Consider the following 21,001-nt stretch of genomic DNA (forward strand, 5'->3'; position numbering starts at 1 on the left):
ACGGCGGGGCGCCCCGCTCCAGCGGCAGCCAGTCCGCGGCCGAAAGGCAGGGCCGCATCCCCCTGCTTTGCAAACACTTCAAACGCGGCAGCGCTGCTGCCTGAATGGGAAGGAAACACGGCGGCCATTCTGGAATTGCCCCCAAAATGTAGATTCCAGCACGTCCGTGCTAGTAGCGTTGCAAAGAAACAGCCAGCACTGTGGGCTTGCCAGATCCGGCTGTCTTGGGCTCGGTCCTCCCATGGTGCCGTGCAAACAGGCAGCATCTCCTGCTGCTTCTATTCAACAGAGCAGCCCAAGCTCCAGCACGACCTACCACCTTCCTGGGCACCTACCTCATCTTAGGTTCAGCAAATACTTCCCTCAACTCTCCAAGTTGGCCTGAATTGATAAATATTACGTGTAACTGCTCCTGGGCAATGCCAATGGCACCGGGATACCCCAGGTGGAACGTGCATCCCAGCTCCTTGCTACTGCCAGGACCACTTTCACTGTTTTCATGGTATTTTCCTGCTGAAGCGATGTGGTAGCCACCGGAGGCGTATTAAACTATAATGAATGTAAGAGGGAGATATCGATAAGATACTAGATGTCCCCACGTAAAAATGGAAGAAGACCCAAGTTTTACCAATGGATGTCATGGCATTGTAAAACATGCCAAAACCAACAACGGTACGTTCACAGCCGTTGCTTTAACAAAAGGTTGTTTGTCCTCTCCTGAGATCTCTACTACCTGGGAGCAAGTGTATCCCAGGAAGAGGCTGGAATGCAAGACAGCAAAAGGATTTACCTAGTAATCTGGTCTCCCCAGAGGAAGGACAGACGTTTTCCAAAGTTATTTTAATTCACACATGCACGTGTTTTACAGACCCTTGCTTCAACATTCTGACCTATAAAAGTAATCAGCTTTGGGAAGAGTGAAGATGACAAGTTAAATATCAAGGGAAACCTTCTCCAAATGAAAATAAGAAACTTAGCATGAATCATTCCTAGCAGTAGCAGTGAGGCAGACTGCCTCGCAAGGAAGAAAACAACGGCTTCCTCAGTTTCCCATTTCTCACACACTACCTCATAACCTAAAGTAAAGGCACTGAGCTGCAAAAACTTTAGACTGAGTGGCAACAGTCTAAGGTTTGTTATGGGCAATGCTCAGAACATGCACAGTTACGAGGAGGCTGCGTTACTGTTCTGGACTGATGTTGTCCAGTTGTAATTTCTTGGTTGGGTTTCACGTGCTAACTCTGAAACATAGGAAGATCTATGTATTTTCCACTAAAAATCAAATTAGGTGCACAGGCTTCTGTCAGTAAAACTGTCTGAGGTAGTCCCCAGTGTTGGTGGGGGAAAGATGAAGATCCACAACAGTTCTTTCTTCCATATGATAAGAGTAATAAGAGTGAAAGAGACTATGATAAAAAATAATTCAGACTAGGCAACTGTAAACAACATACAGCTTATAAATATATTGTTTGATGTCAAGTAGCTAGGAGCCTAGATTCATTAGCTTCTAAAAGTCCCACATGGCATTTTGCATGCAGTAATGTCAGGACAAGAGCAAAGAAACTAAGGCTCTAAATCCACATATGAGTAACTCTTTTGCATCATTTTTGTTCTTTCAGCTCAAGCTCACACACGAATGCAAATGCTTTAGTATTTCATTATGTCCAAAGTATTTTGTTGAGATATCACAGAGATGGCTCCATCTGTCTCTGCCTTTCAACTTGTTCACATACTTGGCTTGCATGAAGTATGTTTTCCCACCGTGCAAAACCAGAAATCCCTGAGACTGAAGATAAAAGAAAAGATATAAAAGAAACCAAACACACAGAGAGCCCTGGGGGGAAAGAATTGCATGTTCACTTGAGAATGAGAGGTGTGAACAGATTCAGGGACAAAGAAACACTGCTATCTCCAGAACAACCCCGTGTGGGATACCAAGAATGTCTTTACTGACTTGTGAAATGCCCTATACATTTCATGCTCCTCTATAATAAAATATGAGTACTGGGACAGAAAAGATCCTGGGTGGGGGAACAGAGCTGTAGGGACAAAGAAAACATCACTCCATGTAAATCTCATGGGTTTTCTTTATTTCCTCTTAATCCTTCATTTAAACAGTGTTAATTGATTATTACAGTTAAGTGTAGAAGCTCCACATAACTGATTACTTCCCTTCCATATTTATTGTTATTGCTCCTCCAGGTCTGACTGAGCTTTCTCTAAGCCTTAAGCTTTGTCTCAATTGCACCCATTTACAATTTTGATCAGTTTCCAGGTTGATTTGATTGAGGTAACATTATTTGTCTTGTGGAAAAAGCCTTTGTTTATGCTTGCCAAGCTCACTGAAATCACTTCTCTGTCTTGCCATTCCCCAAATTAATCTAGGATACAAAAACATGGTGACATCCATCAGCTGAGGCTGAACTGTACATGCAGATACAAAGAAAGCAAGCTGGGTGATTAAATCATAGACATTAACAGGACAAACAATACACAATCACCTCTTCTTGAAGACTGAAGTAATGTAACATGGAGAAACTTAATAGTGATGACAAGAGGCTCAGCTCTAAGTTGGTTGGTTTGGTTTTTTTCCCTTGCTATTTTAGAACACTTCTTTGTCTAGAGCCCTCTGATGGAGGCAGTCTTGAGCTGCAGAGCACGCTGCCTGATGGCAACAATCAGCAGCTCAGTGGCTGTTACTCCGCAAAGATACCACGGATTGCCACAATCAAACAAGAGGTGGATGGATGGCTTCAGGCAGGGTAAGGCACAGGGTGGTGCAGGAGAAAGACTGTTGTTCGCTGCTCTGAATTAGCGTATTCCTGGCATGTATATTCATAGCCAACGACTGAGCTGCCAAACCTGTTCTGAATGGCCAACCACCTGGGGCAACACCTGTAAACTTGGCAGCAGTATTGATACCTCCGAGAGGGGTTTTGGGTTGAACCTCCCGGTGGGATACCTGTAGATGGAAAAAAAGCAGATGGCTGTGCTGTCTGAATCTCAAGCCTGCTGAGTATCAACATGGCCACTGGCCTGGCCAAAGTCCTGGAAGAGCAGCAGAACAGGGCTGGAAAAGCAAGAAGCACTGCAAGGGTCTGCATTTTGCCTCACCTTCCACAGTACCTCTGTTTTCTCCATGCAACACCAGATCTGTAGTGGTTGATCGCACATTGGTTAGGAGCTACCATTCCCATGGAAAAGGCAAATGTGCTTGTAAGAAACAGGGAAATCCCATTTCACTGGATAAAGCACTGAAAATATTTGAACTGCAATTCCTTGTTCAGCTCTAGTCAGCACATTCAAAAAAAAGGTATTCTAGCTGCACCAAAACCAGACAGAAACTCTAAGGATGTTTAGGGAACTCAGAGCCATTGTTGAGAGTAGAAAAATAAAAATTGGCTTTTTTGGCTTATCAAACTAAAACCCAATACGACATACTATTATGCTCTCCAAATATTTTGGGTGAAGTCAACACAAGTAAGAGACCAAAAAGAGCTATTAAAGTGCAAAAGAATAAATAAGTATAAACTCGCTATAAAGATTTTTTCCCGGCACTCCAAAGGTTGTTCATCTTCAAGGAGCTGGCAGCTTCAAGAGCAGCCCTCCAAAATAAGGACTGGGTGCAAAAGAAACAATGACTGAAAAGTAATCACAGATGGCAGCCATCACTGCCTCCATGTGGGAGGAGGTGAAGGTGGAAGGATAGAGACATCCTTCCTCTGTTGGCTCGCAGCCCGCAGACACTACTTCCTCCAGGGCTCTGGGCTGGGGTGCTACTGCTGCTCCCTTACATCAGCTGCTGTTTGGTTTAATACCAGATGAATGCAAATTCCGAAATCCCTAAGGAAACCGAGGATGTTTATTCCCTTTGAAGATGGGGGAGCCAGCACCTCACACTTCCCTCACTTCTCATGCATTGATGCTATTTTGTGTCTCTTCCTTCCTCCTACTCCTTTATGCCTTTTCCTTGCCCTCCTTTCTCCTGTCTAATCACAAACCTCCCTCCCCACACACATGCTTCTTTCAGTGAGTGGGATCACTTCTCCATCATTTTCCCTTGCAGGATCTGCGTTTAATTTATAAATGAAGTAGAGAAAAGAGGGGAAGAGAGTATATGGCATCCTTTTCCCTGGGCCCAAGCTTTCTGTCTGCATTTTCATCAGACTAGAAGCATCTTCGCTGTCATATCAGGTGGGCCTGGAGGAATTCTGGAGACATTTATATTCACCATTTTTTCTCCTGGAATAGATGAAGAAACCTAAGTGTTGCCTTATATTCAAGTAAATGCGGTACTCTCAAACTAAGGCTAGATTTGTCTTTGAAAGCAACTGTATGACATAATTCCCTGAAATGCCTTATGGTCCAATATTTCTAACTCTGGCCTGTTGCCAGTGAATGCTAGTTTTCCGGCACCCACTTCCAACATTTCATTGTCTTACCACCAGAAATAGATTGCACATCTCCTACACAGCTCTGTGGCATTACACCCCTACAGGAATTTTTTAAAGATACTGAGCCCTGAGTAATGCTTTCATTTCTTAGTCAGGTTTATCAGTGGCTGTTATTTCCTCCAGTGTTTTTTCTGACCATACAGAAAGCACTGTTGATGCCAGTAGACTGATTATGTCATCTTGTCATTTCTGTCTAATTAGTCCAAGTTTTATCTAGGTATATCACTCAGCTTTGCTTCCCAAAATCCTTGCAGGTATTTTTGCAGTGTCAGCTGGAGATGCTGAAAATATTGTAAAAAAAACCCCAGTGTATTTTTTACTTATGAGTTTTGAAATGTAGCAATAATGGCATTGTGGATCTGAAACCTCTCCAACAGCATTCCTTTCTTGGCAAAACTGTACTTGCACACAATGAGTTGTCTTTTCTAGTGTGTCCTCTGTGGATCACATCTAAGAAACCACATACTGATAAAAAAGGTTTTTTCAGTCATAATTACATTATAGACAATATGGTCTGTGTTTTCAGAAAGAGTAAGTCATAGGAATCATATGGCATTTTTCTTTTTGGTCACTCCTGCCAAACCAGACCAAGCTGATTTCTAGTAGAACTAACAAATTCCAAACATCACCCATGATTTCTCTATCCAGGCTTCCTGTCTTTGAAGTAATAGTTAATATGTTTATTTCTCAGGGTCTGAAAGCTTGTAGTATATGAAGTACTCATTCACTGGTGAATATGAGATTGCCTTAGAATAATTAGCTTCTGGTTTTAGCAGTTTTTCTTTCCTAGTTATTTTTTAAGAGTTCTTGTACACGTTCTAACAATAGCATCATGAATATTTGAAGAAACTGCTTAATTTTCTGCCTGAGTTCTCCTTCTTAGAGGTGAGTTTTTCTGAGACTTTGAAAAAGTCATATTTAGAGAAAATTACGCTATATTTCTGTAAGCGTTTCCATGAAGAACATCCAGAACTTCCAACTATTTCCACAGAGCTTCCATGCACCTGGACTTCAGCTGCTGCTGAGAATGAAGTCCTAGCATATACAATGTTTTTTGTCCATGTGAGAATAGTTTGACCAAGCTTTGAGACGCACTTGTTAGTGCTGTGAAGCAGAAAAACTAAATTTGGCCATAAGCATTCTGAGTAATTTTTTTTTTCCACTTTTAGCCTTCTTCCATTCCTCCGGCAGGTTGGTCTAATTTACAGCAGCCTAAACTTTGAAAAAAAAAAAATTGCTTTTCACACACACTTGGGAATTGACCTACAAATCTGTAAAGATTGCTCCAGTGCCATTCTGCAGCTCAGGCTTAAGAGAGAAGACAAATTTGAGACTGGGACCAGCTTGATAAAAAGTCAGACCAGCTTTTCACATTATGGGAAAACAGTCAGAAGACCAAATGGAAACCATGACTAAGGACCAGAGAGAGAAATGGCAGGGAAAGGAGTGGGAACCAGTGAATCAAGAATGAAACAGAGATCAGATAAACACCCAGGGCTAAAATCCTGTGGGAGAAGCTTGAAAAAGGTTCACAGGCAGGGAGCCTGATTCAATGAAAAACTAGGAAGGGGAAAATCTAAGGTGGATCATAGAAAGAAGGCTTCAGAATGCTAGGGCAGCGAATAGAGAAGTCTGATGTTTATAAGCTGGAACTGGCAAGTCAAAGATACTAAAGACCCGAGGAGCCAAAAAAGGAGAGGGTGAAATGGGGTGTGATAGATGGGACAGAACTATTCAAATTTGATGGGTGAAACAGGATGGGCAGTGTGCTCGGCTGGGCAGACGTTTCCTCCAGATGCAGGTAAAGGACCCAGCACGTCATTCCTCTGCTGTCAGACCACAGCAGCGGAACCCACAGGCTCCACCTGCCTTTCGCCCCTGCTCAGTCCTCTCTGCGTAACGCTGGTAAACTGTAAATCCTACCAGTTATTCTGAAGAGCTGAGTGACTCCATCCTGCTGATGGTCCCTGTGGGACGATATGATGCCACAGGGTGGGATCTGTGTTGTCTCTAGGCTGTGACTGCAGGATGGCAGGGGCCGTTTGGGTGCGGAGGTGCTGGCAGGACCCAGCAGGGACAGGGCTGTCAGCGTGGCCTCTGCCCATGGCACCCCGCTTCGCGGGTCTTCAGGACAGATGCTCAAGGGACTTAGACAGCTCTGCCCCGGTGTTTGGAAGCAGCGGGGCGGGGGGGAGGAGGCTGAAAAGCATTGCCTGCAATGACTTGTGCTTTGGTTTTGAAAGAAACACACCCTGAAAATCTTCTGGATCTTTACTGGGCTTCCACAAAGGCCAGCAGCCGCTGTCTCAGAAGCCCCAGGTTGTACTGGAGGACGGGTCCATCCACGGGGCCAGCCGGGCGCTCCCCTGCAGCCTGTCGGCCGGAGGCGTTGGAGGACCCTGGAGCTGCATCAGCCCGCACCCCTCGCTGCCTCCCCGCAGGTCTCCTTCTCCCAGTGGCAGGCTGGTTGTTGGTGGGCCTTGGGCGCAGGTGGTAGCGCCGCTGCGGGGACCTGCTGCGCACCCGCTCCCTGGCCGTGGTCCTCTGCCGGCGGGCGGACGAGCCCACCACGTACTCTTGGTAGTCGTCGTCCGCCCTCACCGTGTGCAGGATGCGGTCGAAAGGCTGCCTGCAGAGCGGGCACGCCGCTCTCGTGGCAGCCCACCGCCGGATGCAGCCGAAGCAGAAGGTGTGGAAGCACCCCTCGACATAGGCTGCGTTGTTGACCTCGCAGAGGCAGATGGAGCACGGGTCGCGTGCCGCTGCCTCCCACTGCCCTGCCCGCTGCAGGTGGCTGGTGGCGGCCGTCGCGGCAGAGCCGCTCTGCTCCAGAGCCTCCTCAGCACCCGACGCCATGTCCTGCCGAGAGAGATCTTCAGAGCTGTCCTGGCGCTAGGAAGGGCAAAGCAAAGAAAGCCCCAGAAAGCGGCGGGAGAGGGGAGGCAAGGGCCTCCCGAAGGGTCTCCTTGCGGGCTGGAAAGTGGCAGCAGAAGCAGCTCCGCAGCACAGCCCGCCCCAAGGGCTGCCCTCCCTGCCCGCCTGTCCCCCTCGCCTCCCCCCAGGGACACTGCCCACAGTCCAAGACCCCCAGCCCCTCCGCTCCCCCCCGGACAACCAGCACGACTCGAGCTAGCACAGGGCACCTGAAGGAGGTGGTCAGGGAAGGCGGAGGAACTGGCTGGGAGCCTTCAGTGGTGCCCACAGCCACGGCACGGCCGCCGTGCAGGACCCGCAGCACCCCGCCAGCCAAGGCTCTGCACAAAGGCAGCACTCCAGGTGGAGGTCCACAGGCCTGATGGAGCTTGCACGCTGCGCGTGTGCACCCACAGGAGCCCTGGACCAAAGGCGCCGGGACAGAGCCTGCGGCTGCTGAAGAGCAGTGAGGCTGGGGCTGTCACAGATGCCTCCCAGTGACATCACAGAGGGCTCTGGGGCTGCCCCCGACCTGGCAACGGGCAGCCCAGTAACGTGGCAGGCGGGCAACGCCAGTGACCTCCTCGGTGCCAACGGAGCGCCCTGCCTGGGCTCCTCCAAGGGCTTGTCAGGGAAGAAGGACTCGCCCCTTGTCTGCCATGGGAAAGCCCCAGGGCTTGGAAGGGACCTCTGGAGGTCCTCTTGTCCAACCCCCTGCTCAAGCAGTGACGCCTACAGCCGGTTGCCCAGGACCATGTCCAGGTGGCTTCTGACGATCTCCAAGGATGGGGAGTCCAGCAGCTCTCTGGGCAACTTGTGCCATTGCTGCATCACCCTCACAGGAAAAAAGTGTGTCCTGATATTCAGGAGGAACCTCCTGTGTTTCCGTTTGTGCCCATTGCCTCTTGTCGCTTGGCACCAGTGGAAAGAGCCTGGCTCCATCTTCTTTACGCTCTCCTTCGAGAGATTTGTACAGCTGGATGAGATCCTTCCTGCGCCTTCTCTTCTCCAGGCTGAGCAGCCCCAGCTCTCTCTTCCCTCGCCCCGCTGGCAACACCCCTCCTAATGCAGCCCAGCTGCCTCTTGGCCTTCCTGGCCACCCAGGCACACTGCTGTCTCATTTTCCACTTGGTGTCCATCAGGACCCCAGATCCTTTTCTGCCAAGCTGCTTTCCAGTCAGTCAGACCCCAGCATATCCTGGTGCACGGGCTTGCTCTTCCCCAGGTGCACGACTTTCCAATGCCACGAGTTGAACTTGATGATATTCCTTTTGGCCCATTTCTCCAACCCACTGAGGTCCCTCCGGGTGGCAGCACGTGCTGTTTGAGCCACTCCTCCCAGTTTTGTGTCACCAGCAATCTTGCTGAGGGAACACTCTGCCCCATTTTCCAATTAATTAATGGAGATGTTGAACAATATTGGACCCAGTATTGTACCCCCAGGGTACACTGCTAAGTGGTCTTGTCAGTCCTTGTCTTGACTCTACAGCCACATGATCTGAACTTTCTTGGCTTTTTCTCCTTTTCGTATCTTGTGTGACGAGCATTTGCTGACAGTAGAATGTTTGTTCCAGACATGGCTAGGTAATCAATGCTAGCCTGGATGGAAAGGAAATAATAAAGTAGCGAAGTTGCCATTTTAAAGTGTGATGCAACAGAGACGTCTGAAAAATTCGTTCTGATACAAAAGAAAAGAGATGAAAGAGTGATTCATTTGGGGTAACGTGGTGGTGTGAGCAGAGGAGCCGGCTGAGAGTAGAGAGGAGGCCCGAGCGTTCAGCTGGAACAGACAGGATTTTAGTGGGGGCAAGGGAAGTGTTTGTTACTAGGAGTACAAGGCGCTGATCATCTGCTGGAAACCGAGGTGGGCAGCACAGGTTTTGAACTGAAGAGAGTCAGGACAGACTTTACTGAAAGGTTTCTATATGAGCGGGTTGCTGTTTTGAGGATGTTGGGGAGAGAAAAGGTGATGGAGAGAGTTACATTAAGAGGAGAGCACTGAAGTGCATGCCGCCGTGGTAGAAAGCAGACCAGAGAAGAGAGAGAGTTATCTACATGGCAAGAGAAAAAACCCTGGGCAAGGGCAGGAGATGGAGCATATGTATACATGCCAGAGGGGTGGGTGAACATGCTTACAGAAAAGGAGGCCTTTGAAGTTGGAGTACTGCTGCATCAGATCCTATATATGAGTAAGAGGGCCAAAAAATAAGTCCAGCACTACAATGTGGGAGGAGAACACCAGCTTTGCAGTTAGTTGTAATTGCTCACCTTGAAGCACCACTTAAAATACCGTTTTTCCTCTTCCAATCCTATTCTTCCCATCACCCTCAAGCCTTTCAGCAGGAGATGATGAAGATTGCTATAAGCAGAGTTTTTAGTCATGGTGAGTTGGGCTGTATTAATACTGTCTTCCACTGTGGCTATTCATTGCGGCCTGAAGTGACGGTAGGAAGGACAGTGTCCTACAAGAGAAAAACCTTGCTGAGATAACAAAATTCTTCAGAGTAAATTTTAAAATAACTAAGCCATTTGCCAACAGTCTTGGTATTTTTTTCATACAAAAATTGGTATAACTTTACAAGAAAAAGCTGATTCAATTCATTTTATATATAAACATATTCCATAGTTTCCTGAGAACTCAAAGGCTTTGACAACTTCTTATCTTTCTTCTCTCTCCAGAGCAAGACAGTCTTAAGGAGAATACTAGCCTGTTAAACTGAAATCTTGCTACTGACTTAAGCGGGCTAGGGTTTCAACAAGTAGGTTATTATGGAAGCACAAAGGTCCAACAGTTTCTTTAGGGAACAAAAAAGACAGGTTTTTTTCTAATATTGATTAGGCAGGAGAAGAGAAGTGAAAACCCCCCAAAATTTTCAGCTTCAAGACGTCATTCAGCATATAGTGGATTAGATAAAAAAAGAAATAAAAGATAAAACTTGATGTGTTCTGTAATCCTTACTAATATCCCATGGAAACCAAGAAGAAAGCTGAAAAAGAAAAGAAAAGAAAAGAAAAGAAAGAGCCACTGAATAGTACAGATTAAGAGCACAACGGACGCCACACTAGAACATACCAGAACGCCCTCAGACTGCAAAGAGTTATGTACGTGAATTGTCCAGCATATATGACAGGACAGTATGTACTAACCTGTTTGTAGTATTCAGGTCTGTGCTATTTCTGAGAGTGAGCCGTCAGGTATTTTAGTGCCCCAGTTGTAAGAGCAAGTATATCATTGACAGATGCTTTTGCCGTCGAAAGTTATGGTTTATCCAAAGCCTTGGCAGCATATAAACATGCACAGAAAAAATACTGCCGCCACCAGTACTCCTTTACTGGCATCTAACAAACAACATATTAGGATATTATTTCCTGCGTCTCTTGGACATGGAGCCATTGACTGCAACTCCTTGGATGCGGACATCCAGCCAATTCTGTATCCATCTAAAAGTCCATCCATGAATTCAGTATCTCTCCAATGTAGTGGAAAGAATGTTGTTGGGGACCGTAGCAAAGGCCTTACAGAAGTCCCTGTAGATGGCACCAGTAGCTCTTCCGTTGTCCACTAACGCACTTACTCAATTGCAGAAGGACATTACATCTTCCTGTGGCCTGGGGCAGTGGGGCAGGGGAGGCGTTAACCTCAGATTTCACAGGTCCCATGATGACAGGTTCACGCCTCTGAGCACAGGGGCCTGGCAATAGGCAGCAGGGGGTCAGTGGCCGCAGGGCTGGGGGAGTTTTTGTGGGATGGGGGGCAAGAGCGCTCGGGGGTGCCCAGATTTTACGAGGGGGTGTTGCTGAGGGGCTTGTGGAAATGTGCAAGGCTCATGCCGAGGTTTCTGGGGGAAGGCTGAAAGGCGGGAGACGGGTCTGGGTCTCGCTGGATGTGGGGAAGCAGCACGTTTCAGCCCATGGCACGAGTGTGCTTTGCTGGAATGGCAGCCTGCCTCTGGATGGCTGCCGAAATCCCAGGATGCTCGGGGCTTGGAGCTTTGCTTTTGTGACCGAGACCGAGCCAAGGCGTTCAGAGCGACAGGCGGGCCTCATTCCCCTCTGCAGTGGCTTTTGGGAAGCAGGCAGCCTGTCCCCAGAAGAGAAGAGCAACCGCCTCCTGCCTCCCAGCCATGGCCACGGGGCTCAGGGCTGGAGGAGTCGGGCTGCTGTTGTAGAGCAGTGCCAGAGAAGGGCTGAGGGGGCTGTGACTGGAGGATGGCAGGGGCCGTTTGGGTGCGGAGGTGCTGGCAGGACCCAGCAGGGACAGGGCTGTCAGCGTGGCCTCTGCCCATGGCACCCCGCTTTGCGGGTCTTCAGGACAGGCGGCCCGGCAGATGCTCAAGGGACTTCGACAGCTCTGCCCCGGTGTTTGGAAGGGGGGGCGGCGGGGAGGCTGGAAAGCATTGCCTGCAATGGCTTGTGCTTTGGTTTTGAAAGAAACACACCCTGAAAATCTTCTGGATCTTTATTGGGCTTCCACAAAGGCCAGCAGCCGCTGTCTCAGAAGCCCCAGGTTGTACTGGAGGACGGGTCCATCCACGGGGCCAGCCGGGCGCTCCCCTGCAGCCTGTCAGGCGGAGGCGTTGGAGGACCCTGGAGCTGCATCAGCCCGCACCCCTCGCTGCCTCCCCGCAGGTCTCCTTCTCCCAGCGGCAGGCTGGTTGTTGGTGGGCCTTGGGCGCAGGTGGTAGCGCCGCTGCGGGGACCTGCTGCGCACCCGCTCCCTGGCCGTGGTCCTCTGCCGGCGGGCGGACGAGCCCACCACGTACTCTTGGTAGTCGTCGTCCGCCCTCACCGTGTGCAGGATGCGGTCGAAAGGCTGCCTGCAGAGCGGGCACGCCGCTCTCGTGGCAGCCCACCGCCGGATGCAGCCGAAGCAGAAGGTGTGGAAGCACCCCTCGACATAGGCTGCGTTGTTGACCTCGCAGAGGCAGATGGAGCACGGGTCGCGTGCCGCTGCCTCCCACTGCCCTGCCCGCTGCAGGTGGCTGGTGGCGGCCGTCGCGGCAGAGCCGCTCTGCTCCAGAGCCTCCTCAGCACCCGACGCCATGTCCTGCCGAGAGAGATCTTCAGAGCTGTCCTGGCGCTAGGAAGGGCAAAGCAAAGAAAGCCCCAGAAAGCGGCGGGAGAGGGGAGGCAAGGGCCTCCCGAAGGGTCTCCTTGCGGGCTGGAAAGTGGCAGCAGAAGCAGCTCCGCAGCACAGCCCGCCCCAAGGGCTGCCCTCCCTGCCCGCCTGTCCCCCTCGCCTCCCCCCAGGGACACTGCCCACAGTCCAAGACCCCCCAGCCCCTCCGCTCCCCCCCGGACAACCAGCACGACTCGAGCTAGCACAGGGCACCTGAAGGAGGTGGTCAGGGAAGGCGGAGGAACTGGCTGGGAGCCTTCAGTGGTGCCCACAGCCACGGCACGGCCGCCGTGCAGGACCCGCAGCACCCCGCCAGCCAAGGCTCTGCACAAAGGCAGCACTCCAGGTGGAGGTCCACAGGCCTGATGGAGCTTGCACGCTGCGCGTGTGCACCCACAGGAGCCCTGGACCAAAGGCGCCGGGACAGAGCCTGCGGCTGCTGAAGAGCAGTGAGGCTGGGGCTGTCACAGATGCCTCCCAGTGACATCACAGAGGGCTCTGGGGCTGCCCCCGACCTGGCAACGGGCAGCCCAGTAACGTGGCAGGCGGGCAACGCCAGTGACCTCCTCGGTGCCAACGGAGCGCCCTGCCTGGGCTCCTCCAAGGGCTGTCAGGGAAGAAGGACTCGCCCCTTGTCTGCCATGGGAAAGCCCCAGGGCTTGGAAGGGACCTCTGGAGGTCCTCTTGTCCAACCCCCCTGCTCAAGCAGTGACGCCTACAGCCGGTTGCCCAGGACCATGTCCAGGTGGCTTCTGACGATCTCCAAGGGTGGGGAGTCCAGCAGTTCTCTGGGCAACTTGTGCCATTGCTGCATCACCCTCACAGGAAAAAAGTGTGTCCTGATATTCAGGAGGAACCTCCTGTGTTTCCGTTTGTGCCCATTGCCTCTTGTCGCTTGGCACCAGTGGAAAGAGCCTGGCTCCATCTTCTTTACGCTCTCCTTCGAGAGATTTGTACAGCTGGATGAGATCCTTCCTGCGCCTTCTCTTCTCCAGGCTGAGCAGCCCCAGCTCTCTCTTCCCTCGCCCCGCTGGCAACACCCCTCCTAATGCAGCCCAGCTGCCTCTTGGCCTTCCTGGCCACCCAGGCACACTGCTGTCTCATTTTCCACTTGGTGTCCATCAGGACCCCAGATCCTTTTCTGCCAAGCTGCTTTCCAGTCAGTCAGACCCCAGCATATCCTGGTGCACGGGCTTGCTCTTCCCCAGGTGCACGACTTTCCAATGCCACGAGTTGAACTTGATGATATTCCTTTTGGCCCATTTCTCCAACCCACTGAGGTCCCTCCGGGTGGCAGCACGTGCTGTTTGAGCCACTCCTCCCAGTTTTGTGTCACCAGCAATCTTGCTGAGGGAACACTCTGCCCCATTTTCCAATTAATTAATGGAGATGTTGAACAATATTGGACCCAGTATTGTACCCCCAGGGTACACTGCTAAGTGGTCTTGTCAGTCCTTGTCTTGACTCTACAGCCACATGATCTGAACTTTCTTGGCTTTTTCTCCTTTTCGTATCTTGTGTGACGAGCATTTGCTGACAGTAGAATGTTTGTTCCAGACATGGCTAGGTAATCAATGCTAGCCTGGATGGAAAGGAAATAATAAAGTAGCGAAGTTGCCATTTTTAAGTGTGATGCAACAGAGACGTCTGAAAAATTCGTTCTGATACAAAAGAAAAGAGATGAAAGAGTGATTCATTTGGGGTAACGTGGTGGTGTGAGCAGAGGAGCCGGCTGAGAGTAGAGAGGAGGCCCGAGCGTTCAGCTGGAACAGACAGGATTTTAGTGGGGGCAAGGGAAGTGTTTGTTACTAGGAGTACAAGGCGCTGATCATCTGCTGGAAACCGAGGTGGGCAGCACAGGTTTTGAACTGAAGAGAGTCAGGACAGACTTTACTGAAAGGTTTCTATATGAGCGGGTTGCTGTTTTGAGGATGTTGGGGAGAGAAAAGGTGATGGAGAGAGTTACATTAAGAGGAGAGCACTGAAGTGCATGCCGCCGTGGTAGAAAGCAGACCAGAGAAGAGAGAGAGTTATCTACATGGCAAGAGAAAAAACCCTGGGCAAGGGCAGGAGATGGAGCATATGTATACATGCCAGAGGGGTGGGTGAACATTCTTACAGAAAAGGAGGCCTTTGAAGTTGGAGTACTGCTGCATCAGATCCTATATATGAGTAAGAGGGCCAAAAAATAAGTCCAGCACTACAATGTGGGAGGAGAACACCAGCTTTGCAGTTAGTTGTAATTGCTCACCTTGAAGCACCACTTAAAATACCGTTTTTCCTCTTCCAATCCTATTCTTCCCATCACCCTCAAGCCTTTCAGCAGGAGATGATGAAGATTGCTATAAGCAGAGTTTTTAGTCATGGTGAGTTGGGCTGTATTAATACTGTCTTCCACTGTGGCTATTCATTGCGGCCTGAAGTGATGGTAGGAAGGACAGTGTCCTACAAGAGAAAAACCTTGCTGAGATAACAAAATTCTTCAGAGTAAATTTTAAAATAACTAAGCCATTTGCCAACAGTCTTGGTATTTTTTTCATACAAAAATTGGTATAACTTTACAAGAAAAAGCTGATTCAATTCATTTTATATATAAACATATTCCATAGTTTCCTGAGAACTCAAAGGCTTTGACAACTTCTTATCTTTCTTCTCTCTCCAGAGCAAGACAGTCTTAAGGAGAATACTAGCCTGTTAAACTGAAATCTTGCTACTGACTTAAGCGGGCTAGGGTTTCAACAAGTAGGTTATTATGGAAGCACAAAGGTCCAACAGTTTCTTTAGGGAACAAAAAAGACAGGTTTTTTTCTAATATTGATTAGGCAGGAGAAGAGAAGTGAAAACCCCCCAAAATTTTCAGCTTCAAGACGTCATTCAGCATATAGTGGATTAGATAAAAAAAGAAATAAAAGATAAAACTTGATGTGTTCTGTAATCCTTACTAATATCCCATGGAAACCAAGAAGAAAGCTGAAAAAGAAAAGAAAAGAAAAGAAAAGAAAAGAAAAGAAAAGAAAAGAAAAGAAAAGAAAGAGCCACTGAATAGTACAGATTAAGAGCACAACGGATGCCACACTAGAACATACCAGAACGCCCTCAGACTGCAAAGAGTTATGTACGTGAATTGTCCAGCATATATGACAGGACAGTATGTACTAACCTGTTTGTAGTATTCAGGTCTGTGCTATTTCTGAGAGTGAGCCGTCAGGTATTTTAGTGCCCCAGTTGTAAGAGCAAGTATATCATTGACAGATGCTTTTGCCGTCGAAAGTTATGGTTTATCCAAAGCCTTGGCAGCATATAAACATGCACAGAAAAAATACTGCCGCCACCAGTACTCCTTTACTGGCATCTAACAAACAACATATTAGGATATTATTTCCTGCGTCTCTTGGACATGGAGCCATTGACTGCAACTCCTTGGATGCGGACATCCAGCCAATTCTGTATCCATCTAAAAGTCCATCCATGAATTCAGTATCTCTCCAACGTAGTGGAAAGAATGTTGTTGGGGACCGTAGCAAAGGCCTTACAGAAGTCCCTGTAGATGGCACCAGTAGCTCTTCCGTTGTCCACTAACGCACTTACTCAATTGCAGAAGGACATTACATCTTCCTGTGGCCTGGGGCAGTGGGGCAGGGGAGGCGTTAACCTCAGATTTCACAGGTCCCATGATGACAGGTTCACGCCTCTGAGCACAGGGGCCTGGCAATAGGCAGCAGGGGGTCAGTGGCCGCAGGGCTGGGGGAGTTTTTGTGGGATGGGGGGCAAGAGCGCTCGGGGGTGCCCAGATTTTACGAGGGGGTGTTGCTGAGGGGCTTGTGGAAATGTGCAAGGCTCATGCCGAGGTTTCTGGGGGAAGGCTGAAAGGCGGGAGACGGGTCTGGGTCTCGCTGGATGTGGGGAAGCAGCACGTTTCAGCCCATGGCACGAGTGTGCTTTGCTGGAATGGCAGCCTGCCTCTGGATGGCTGCCGAAATCCCAGGATGCTCGGGGCTTGGAGCTTTGCTTTTGTGACCGAGACCGAGCCAAGGCGTTCAGAGCGACAGGCGGGCCTCATTCCCCTCTGCAGTGGCTTTTGGGAAGCAGGCAGCCTGTCCCCAGAAGAGAAGAGCAACCGCGTCCTGCCTCCCAGCCATGGCCACGGGGCTCAGGGCTGGAGGAGTCGGGCTGCTGTTGTAGAGCAGTGCCAGAGAAGGGCTGAGGGGGCTGTGACTGGAGGATGGCAGGGGCCGTTTGGGTGCGGAGGTGCTGGCAGGACCCAGCAGGGACAGGGCTGTCAGCGTGGCCTCTGCCCATGGCACCCCGCTTTGCGGGTCTTCAGGACAGGCGGCCCGGCAGATGCTCAAGGGACTTAGACAGCTCTGCCCCGGTGTTTGGAAGGGGGGGCGGCGGGGAGGCTGGAAAGCATTGCCTGCAATGGCTTGTGCTTTGGTTTTGAAAGAAACACACCCTGAAAATCTTCTGGATCTTTATTGGGCTTCCACAAAGGCCAGCAGCCGCTGTCTCAGAAGCCCCAGGTTGTACTGGAGGACGGGTCCATCCACGGGGCCAGCCGGGCGCTCCCCTGCAGCCTGTCAGGCGGAGGCGTTGGAGGACCCTGGAGCTGCATCAGCCCGCACCCCTCGCTGCCTCCCCGCAGGTCTCCTTCTCCCAGCGGCAGGCTGGTTGTTGGTGGGCCTTGGGCGCAGGTGGTAGCGCCGCTGCGGGGACCTGCTGCGCACCCGCTCCCTGGCCGTGGTCCTCTGCCGGCGGGCGGACGAGCCCACCACGTACTCTTGGTAGTCGTCGTCCGCCCTCACCGTGTGCAGGATGCGGTCGAAAGGCTGCCTGCAGAGCGGGCACGCCGCTCTCGTGGCAGCCCACCGCCGGATGCAGCCGAAGCAGAAGGTGTGGAAGCACCCCTCGACATAGGCTGCGTTGTTGACCTCGCAGAGGCAGATGGAGCACGGGTCGCGTGCCGCTGCCTCCCACTGCCCTGCCCGCTGCAGGTGGCTGGTGGCGGCCGTCGCGGCAGAGCCGCTCTGCTCCAGAGCCTCCTCAGCACCCGACGCCATGTCCTGCCGAGAGAGATCTTCAGAGCTGTCCTGGCGCTAGGAAGGGCAAAGCAAAGAAAGCCCCAGAAAGCGGCGGGAGAGGGGAGGCAAGGGCCTCCCGAAGGGTCTCCTTGCGGGCTGGAAAGTGGCAGCAGAAGCAGCTCCGCAGCACAGCCCGCCCCAAGGGCTGCCCTCCCTGCCCGCCTGTCCCCCTCGCCTCCCCCCAGGGACACTGCCCACAGTCCAAGACCCCCCAGCCCCTCCGCTCCCCCCCGGACAACCAGCACGACTCGAGCTAGCACAGGGCACCTGAAGGAGGTGGTCAGGGAAGGCGGAGGAACTGGCTGGGAGCCTTCAGTGGTGCCCACAGCCACGGCACGGCCGCCGTGCAGGACCCGCAGCACCCCGCCAGCCAAGGCTCTGCACAAAGGCAGCACTCCAGGTGGAGGTCCACAGGCCTGATGGAGCTTGCACGCTGCGCGTGTGCACCCACAGGAGCCCTGGACCAAAGGCGCCGGGACAGAGCCTGCGGCTGCTGAAGAGCAGTGAGGCTGGGGCTGTCACAGATGCCTCCCAGTGACATCACAGAGGGCTCTGGGGCTGCCCCCGACCTGGCAACGGGCAGCCCAGTAACGTGGCAGGCGGGCAACGCCAGTGACCTCCTCGGTGCCAACGGAGCGCCCTGCCTGGGCTCCTCCAAGGGCTTGTCAGGGAAGAAGGACTCGCCCCTTGTCTGCCATGGGAAAGCCCCAGGGCTTGGAAGGGACCTCTGGAGGTCCTCTTGTCCAACCCCCCTGCTCAAGCAGTGACGCCTACAGCCGGTTGCCCAGGACCATGTCCAGGTGGCTTCTGACGATCTCCAAGGATGGGGAGTCCAGCAGCTCTCTGGGCAACTTGTGCCATTGCTGCATCACCCTCACAGGAAAAAAGTGTGTCCTGATATTCAGGAGGAACCTCCTGTGTTTCCGTTTGTGCCCGTTGCCTCTTGTCGCTTGGCACCAGTGGAAAGAGCCTGGCTCCATCTTCTTTACGCTCTCCTTCGAGAGATTTGTACAGCTGGATGAGATCCTTCCTGCGCCTTCTCTTCTCCAGGCTGAGCAGCCCCAGCTCTCTCTTCCCTCGCCCCGCTGGCAACACCCCTCCTAATGCAGCCCAGCTGCCTCTTGGCCTTCCTGGCCACCCAGGCACACTGCTGTCTCATTTTCCACTTGGTGTCCATCAGGACCCCAGATCCTTTTCTGCCAAGCTGCTTTCCAGTCAGTCAGACCCCAGCATATCCTGGTGCACGGGCTTGCTCTTCCCCAGGTGCACGACTTTCCAATGCCACGAGTTGAACTTGATGATATTCCTTTTGGCCCATTTCTCCAACCCACTGAGGTCCCTCCGGGTGGCAGCACGTGCTGTTTGAGCCACTCCTCCCAGTTTTGTGTCACCAGCAATCTTGCTGAGGGAACACTCTGCCCCATTTTCCAATTAATTAATGGAGATGTTGAACAATATTGGACCCAGTATTGTACCCCCAGGGTACACTGCTAAGTGGTCTTGTCAGTCCTTGTCTTGACTCTACAGCCACATGATCTGAAGTTTCTTGGCTTTTTCTCCGTTTCGTATCTTGTGTGACGAGCATTTGCTGACAGTAGAATGTTTGTTCCAGACATGGCTAGGTAATCAATGCTAGCCTGGATGGAAAGGAAATAATAAAGTAGCGAAGTTGCCATTTTTAAGTGTGATGCAACAGAGACGTCTGAAAAATTCGTTCTGATACAAAAGAAAAGAGATGAAAGAGTGATTCATTTGGGGTAACGTGGTGTTGTGAGCAGAGGAGCCGGCTGAGAGTAGAGAGGAGGCCCGAGAGTTCAGCTGGAACAGACAGGATTTTAGTGGGGGCAAGGGAAGTGTTTGTTACTAGGAGTACAAGGCGCTGATCATCTGCTGGAAACCGAGGTGGGCAGCACAGGTTTTGAACTGAAGAGAGTCAGGACAGACTTTACTGAAAGTTTTCTATATGAGCGGGTTGCTGTTTTGAGGATGTTGGGGAGAGAAAAGGTGATGGAGAGAGTTACATTAAGAGGAGAGCACTGAAGTGCATGCCGCCGTGGTAGAAAGCAGACCAGAGAAGAGAGAGAGTTATCTACATGGCAAGAGAAAAAACCCTGGGCAAGGGCAGGAGATGGAGCATATGTATACATGCCAGAGGGGTGGGTGAACATGCTTACAGAAAAGGAGGCCTTTGAAGTTGGAGTACTGCTGCATCAGATCCTATATATGAGTAAGAGGGCCAAAAAATAAGTCCAGCACTACAATGTGGGAGGAGAACACCAGCTTTGCAGTTAGTTGTAATTGCTCACCTTGAAGCACCACTTAAAATACCGTTTTTCCTCTTCCAATCCTATTCTTCCCATCACCCTCAAGCCTTTCAGCAGGAGATGATGAAGATTGCTATAAGCAGAGTTTTTAGTCATGGTGAGTTGGGCTGTATTAATACTGTCTTCCACTGTGGCTATTCATTGCGGCCTGAAGTGATGGTAGGAAGGACAGTGTCCTACAAGAGAAAAACCTTGCTGAGATAACAAAATTCTTCAGAGTAAATTTTAAAATAACTAAGCCATTTGCCAACAGTCTTGGTATTTTTTTCATACAAAAATTGGTATAACTTTACAAGAAAAAGCTGATTCAATTCATTTTATATATAAACATATTCCATAGTTTCCTGAGAACTCAAAGGCTTTGACAACTTCTTATCTTTCTTCTCTCTCCAGAGCAAGACAGTCTTAAGGAGAATACTAGCCTGTTAAACTGAAATCTTGCTACTGACTTAAGCGGGCTAGGGTTTCAACAAGTAGGTTATTATGGAAGCACAAAGGTCCAACAGTTTCTTTAGGGAACAAAAAAGACAGGTTTTTTCTAATATTGATTAGGCAGGAGAAGAGAAGTGAAAACCCCCCAAAATTTTCAGCTTCAAGACGTCATTCAGCATATAGTGGATTAGATAAAAAAAGAAATAAAAGATAAAACTTGATGTGTTCTGTAATCCTTACTAATATCCCATGGAAACCAAGAAGAAAGCTGAAAAAGAAAAGAAAAGAAAAGAAAAGAAAAGAAAAGAAAAGAAAAGAAAAGAAAAGAAAAGAAAAGAAAAGAAAAGAAAAGAAAAGAAAAGAAAAGAAAAGAAAAGAAAAGAAAAGAAAGAGCCACTGAATAGTACAGATTAAGAGCACAACGGATGCCACACTAGAACATACCAGAACGCCCTCAGACTGCAAAGAGTTATGTACGTGAATTGTCCAGCATATATGACAGGACAGTATGTACTAACCTGTTTGTAGTATTCAGGTCTGTGCTATTTCTGAGAGTGAGCCGTCAGGTATTTTAGTGCCCCAGTTGTAAGAGCAAGTATATCATTGACAGATGCTTTTGCCGTCGAAAGTTATGGTTTATCCAAAGCCTTGGCAGCATATAAACATGCACAGAAAAAATAC

Source organism: Nipponia nippon, unplaced genomic scaffold (assembly GCF_047370975.1).
Source record: "Nipponia nippon isolate SJK-2023a ecotype South Korea unplaced genomic scaffold, ASM4737097v1 scaffold_8, whole genome shotgun sequence".
NCBI lineage: Eukaryota > Metazoa > Chordata > Aves > Pelecaniformes > Threskiornithidae > Nipponia > Nipponia nippon.